The sequence below is a fragment of the Ruditapes philippinarum genome, unplaced genomic scaffold, assembly GCF_026571515.1.
Source record: "Ruditapes philippinarum isolate M1 unplaced genomic scaffold, ASM2657151v2 ctg11478_1_1_1_1, whole genome shotgun sequence".
In the NCBI taxonomy this organism is placed as follows: Eukaryota; Metazoa; Mollusca; class Bivalvia; order Venerida; family Veneridae; genus Ruditapes; species Ruditapes philippinarum.
Window position 1 is genome coordinate 14527 of NW_026859686.1, and position 6605 is coordinate 21131.

Genomic DNA, 6605 nt, shown 5'->3' on the forward strand with positions numbered 1-6605 from the left:
CGACTGTATCAATCCGTTTCTGATGTCATAATTCAATAATTGTTAAAAATCCACGAAACATATAAAACATAAAAAACAAGACACCGCATTGCATGTCTGTGCCAATTGCAAAACTTTATTTTACAGTAAAGGATGGATTAGTGTAAATATATTTAAAGAAAAAAGTATGCCTTAGAAACAAATACATTTGTTTTTCTTAAGAAAAGGCAAACAATGAGTTAACAGATCAACACTATCATCAGAAAGCAGCCCCCATAGTATGAAATATGATTTTTATAACTTAAACTTAAACAATATAATTGTACTAACTGTCAAAAAGCATCAGAAGCAAACTATGGTTCAGGTAATTGACCATTTAGTTACTTTTTGAAAACGTTTACAGAAAACCAGAATTGTCTTTAAAACAAAACGAAGTCATCGACTCTAACCCCTCGACAACGGAGTAACTAATGTATCGATATTACAGTCGGGAACTATATATATTAACAATTATAAATCAATATAATTTGAGAATTAATATTGTCCATGCAAAACGCTTATTCTTGTCCTAAATCCATTGGGCAATTACAAAACCTTATTTGAATGTACGTGTACTTTGATTATAAGGTATAAGGTGAAAACTTATAGGTTATATGTGTGAATTATTATCTACTGGCGTTAAAACTGAACCGTATTTAAAATGTGTCACGATCTTTTCGGACAATCTTCGTATGTACCTTGATTATAAGGTATTTCTATATAACGAAATACCTTCGAGATAATTGCAATTCACCAATCAAACATTTATGTAAACTTCATTTTATTTTAAATATCTCATAAGAAGTTTAGTGCAAACACCAGTATGAATCACTCTGTTTAAGCTGACTGTATAAACAATGAAACAACTACAATCACGTGATATGTATTAACAAATATAAGAACAGTTTTGACTGACGATATTTATTTCAGATTGATGATGAAAATGCACCTGTATGTTTTATGCCCTCGTGCGAGAATGTTACATAACATTTTATCATCATAGTAGCGTATTAATCACTTTATTCCAGTCGCAAATATATCTTCGAATTGTTTGTGTTGTCAACTGTGATAAATTACCTTTTCTGTTGTACAATCTTTTGATTAGATTGTCAGTGCTGCAAACTTGCTGTCGTGATATGCTCCGTATAACATTATTCTATTTTCTTTGCACACGTGTGTTTGTTTTCAATTTACAAATTTATAGTTTGAATTAAACAAATCTACCTTACTTTATTATATTTTCATACATTGTGTTCTGTGCTAAAGTAATTGAACGGGTTTAATAAATTAATTCTGAAACGTTGACGTCAAAACCTATATTATCAAGCGTAAATATGAAATGTTAAATTAAATTTTTTGCATATTTTTGCAAACATATGTTTTCTCATTCTCCATAATTTTAAAATCATTTGTTTTCGTGCAACAATATAATCAATTGTCTAGGTACCGCCAATGTTGACGCCTTAGCTGTCATTTATAGCAACTTCCTGTTATATTTATACGAATCTCTGCAGTCTCTACATTTAATTTTCCTTATTCTTTGTTGTTATATTCTGCTGATGCCACACTGCTTGTATTTAGTACTTGATATGTTATGTCATATATATTTTTTAGGATATATATTTAGGACTTTTGTACTTAAAACAGGTTATTTGAGTTCTTCTTTATTGAAACGTAAACTGTTTTAGACTTTCTAATCCTTTGTGAATTTTGGTTCACAAATACGAGATAAATGCTATTCAATTGTAGTTTCCAATACAGTTAAAGCAGCGTTAATAAACTGCAATCAAACAGAAAATCATTGGATACTTTATTTATGCCTGATTTTTTAAATGAGGGTTCATTAAAACGGTATAAGCTTTTTGTATACAATTTTTATACAATCTTTATTCATATTGAAATATCGAACACGTTATGGCAGAAAATAAACATAGAACCGTTTGGTATTGGTTCTGCCCAACATAGAACATTAAAAGTCGTGTGCTTTAAGCACCGTTAAGCAATTTAAAAAGATATATTGTAAACTGCAGAAAGTATTTAAAAGTCGACATGTGTTTTATAGAATTGAGTCAGCTATTTTGCTATAATTGTCAAACCTTATTATGTGTTTGGTGATTTTGAAGATAGTAAAGATTTTTGGGACGTTCTTTAACTCAAATATCAATTCGGTATAATACATTGCCTCATAATTATGGTGACCACTAAAGGTTTTATTGTCAGCGTGTGTCAGTCTGAGAATGTTATATCGCGTACCAAATAAGAGTATAAATAGCGTTGCGTCAGAAACAAATCTATAGAAATTAATTTGATGAACTATTATTAGATTCAGATTTTTAATATTTTTTGTGCACTATTAAGGATTCATGTTTAAAGATTTGTAACAATATGATAAATGTGTAGCAGTTAAAGTGATACTGTGTAAAATATCTGAAAGACCAGATTTTCATGTGACTAGGGTTTTCATGATTATTTGTCAGCGTAAGTGAACATCCTCTACCGGTTTGATACTACACAATTGCAAACAGTCTTGCCTAAAAGTGTGCACTACACGCTACACTTAATTATCTACAGAGAGTTAACGCACTCATGACGTTCTCTATTAAATTTATTTGCACGTATTTATGTTTCAATCCAATCATGTATCAATCTTTGTATTTTCAGTGTAGCTTAAACATGTATATGATTCAAGTTAACTACTGAAATTTTAAATACGTATCTCCGTATTGATACAATATTCTATTTTCTACAACAAATTATTGGATAAATGCTTGTCATTTGATTGAAGATGATAATTACATCAACTTATTATATTCTGGATTTTGTAATATTTTGTCTATATTAATTGTGTTCCATAACATGGTCAGTTTAATTGCCGCTACTAGATTTAGAAATTATGCTTTAGAAAACATATCTTATTCTCATGTAATGTACATTTACATTTTGCAATTCCAGTGACATTAAATAATGTAGATAAAGGATACTGGCCAGTATTAACTTATCAATTTTAAGATACATATCCATGTAATACATCCCTGTCAAACAAAAAAATATGTATTTTATACACCAACAAGTTTGTGTATCCTTTCTTGGATCCAATGCATTTTATAAGGTATTTCGTACATCTCGTAAATATCTTAACAAATCTGTTACTTTCCACCTACTTATTTATCTTGCTAGCTCTGTCTGAAAATCGACTGGGTGCTTCCCTTATTGAATCAGAAGGACGAATAAGTGCATTGCATGTGTAACACTATTATGTGCAATATGTTATTTAGATGAGAGTATCATGTTGCGTTTCAATTATTATCTAGTTCTACTGTGTTCTATTGTAGTTACACAATAGTTTCATGACCATGAGACAATATTATTCCTTTTAAAGTAATGAAGTTAGTAATATACGGCGGAATACATACTTCAAAATTGAATACTTTACAATAAAATGGCTTTTATCTACCGGATGTTTTTTTTAAATATTTTTTCCAAAATGGCTTAAAATAGTTTGATCTCTTTTTATTGCTATATGTAGTTCAGTCAGAAATAATTCCATTTATAAAAAAACACATACAGGTTATTTTTATATTGTAATGTTTTGTACAGAATAAATTATAACATGTTTGATATCTGCTTTGAGACTGTCCGAAAAAGATATAATACATGTATATAATTAAATATTAGAACGTTAGCTTATATATTAAAAAGTGACTATCCTCAAATTGATATTCATGCAAGTATGCTATCCAGCTAACTTTACGTTAGGTGTCCGCTCGTATCATAGATAATGCATGAAAGAGCACTCGAGGTCTTCCTACGCAAGTGAATCATTAAGTGTCGATGTGATTTAAATTTAACAAAAACCAAACATCAACATATGTATTATTAAATCTTTACTTTAGAGGCAAAGGGCTGGTGTTATAAAAATAATGCGACAAATTGTTTGTTTCATTGATTACTACGCAATACTTCTTATTTGTCCCCTCTTTTGAGTAATCAAATAAATCTAAATATGAAAAGCATTTTTATTTAAAGTGGCATTATGTTCATATAAGGGATTTGCAGTGAGTGTATACAGGTGAAAGTCAAAATTACGAAAGACCGGTGGTGACTTCTGACTTCAGAGTTCAGAGTTCGGACTTCAGACTTCAGACTTCATACATAATGCTTTATACATATAGCATTTAAGGTGTTCTGAACTCCGAAGTCTGAAGTCTGAACTCTGAAATCTGAACTCCGAAGACTGAACTCTGAACTCCGAAGTCTGAAGTTCGAAATCTGAACTCCGAAGTCTGAACTCTGAACTCCGAAGTCTGAAATCTGAAGTCTGAAGTATGAAGTCTGAACTCTGAAATCTGAACTCCGAAGTCTGAACTCTGAACTCCGAAGTCTGAAGTCCGAAATCTGAACTCCGAAGTCTGAACTCTGAACTCCGAAGTCTGAAATCTGAAGTCTGAAGTATGAAGTCTGAAGTCTGAACTCTGAAGTCTGAACTCTGAAGTCTGAACTCTGAAGTATGAACTCTGAAGTCTGAACTCTGAACTCTGAAATCTGAACTCCGAAGACTGAACTCTGAACTCCGAAGTCTGAAGTTCGAAATCTGAACTCCGAAGTCTGAACTCTGAACTCCGAAGTCTGAAATCTGAAGTCTGAAATATGAAGTCTGAACTCTGAAATCTGAAATCCGAAGTCTGAAATCCGAAGTCTGAACTCTGAACTCTGAAGTCTGAAATCCGAAGTCTGAACTCTGAACTCTGAAGTCTGAAATCCTAAGTCTGAACTCTGAAGTCTGAAATCCGAACTCTGAAGTCAGAAGTCACCACCGGTTTTATCAGTTTTATAATTTACTTCGCATAAACGACAGATTTATATTTAAATCTTTACATTTTCCAATATTATCAGTTGGTCAATAACCATTACAAAATTCAATCTTTTGTAAGATAAAGTCAATTTAGCTCAACTTGACAATGAAAAAAATAAGCATAATGTCACTTTAAATTCAAGGAATAAAATTGATCTGAAATAAATTCTAGAAGAAATGAAATCATTTGAGCTACTTTTTGTGATATGCTGACACAGATTATTAATTATTCAAAAGAAGATCATCTACTCGTGATAGTACTTGTATCGGTTGTGTTCAATGGAATTGATCTTTTATTTTATGAATGAACTGATCGTATGAGAAATAGCAAGTAAGTGCATACAAAAATATGGTGTTTGGTTTTTACAATACGTTTTTATTTGGACCCACGATTTGTGTATACACCTTACTGATAATGTAGTGGGACAGCAAATGATTAAATACATATCGTAGATATTTTATGCTTGTTTCTTAATTATTTATATGTTTAGAACATGTTTTCAATAACAACATAGATAATGTTTATTTGACCCGAACTGTCTGAAAGGCAATTTAGCGTTCATTAAGTTCGTGTTCGTAGATGGTGTGAACAAAACACGTGTGGTTTTAACTATATCAAGATTTTATTCCGATGAATAATTATATGAGTAATTTTGAAGTCTATTTGCCCAGGTAAGGTGCCACTTCATTTAAACTAAAAGTTTATATTTTTCTAGTCATTCTTGCTCATTTTTCCAATACTTTAGTTTTGAGAATTTGAATCCAACAGCGTGTGATAGGGTGAGGTGAGACTTATTTATAATCTAAAATTAATTTATCTCTCATGAACAAAATTCCCAATAAAACTGTGTCTACAATTGTAGTTAATTTGGTCATTGTTTTTGTTGTCATCACTATTCGATGGACATCTTTTCCTGATTTTTCTTAAATATTTCATGTAAATAAACTTCAGTTAAAGCCTGTGCTAGGACTCATTAGTAACAGCCATTGACCATTGTAAGACAAATCACAGTGTTATGTAACCAAGAATGACAACATTTATCACAAGGCACACATATATATATATATATATAAAATATCTGTCAAAACTGAAAGGAATGGTATTACATTTTTGTCATTACAGGACCATCACACTTATGTTATTCATTTGTAATATTTCGTACCAAATGACTGTATTTTCTGCCATTGGATATGATTTTATATGAGTAAATTAGATCTATTATTTACAGGACAATTCATACATATGATATTAATTAATGCAATAGTTCCGGAATGCCCACGGCGTTTTTAATAAACATATTATCAGGCAATGTGTCCTCGTTATAGATTTTATTCAATCAACTTAATTATATTTTCTATCGCTTTATTGTGTAGAAAATATGGAAACAATGATTCAGGAATACACAAAAAAAGGAAAAAAAAAGGAAAAGGTATATGCTAATCGTAACATATGAGGAGAAACGAAACATGTAAGGAACTATAGACATATTTCTTAACATATGTTGAGAAACATATACACTTATTTTAACATACATAGAGAAACATTTTCATGTATTTTAACATATGTAAATAAACATATACACTTATTTATTTTAACATATGTAAAGAAACATATATACTTATTTTAACATACGTAAAGAAGCATATACACTTACACTTATTTTAAAATATGTAGAGAATTGAAACATATACACGTATTTCAGCATATGTAGAGAAAGACATACATTTGTCTTAA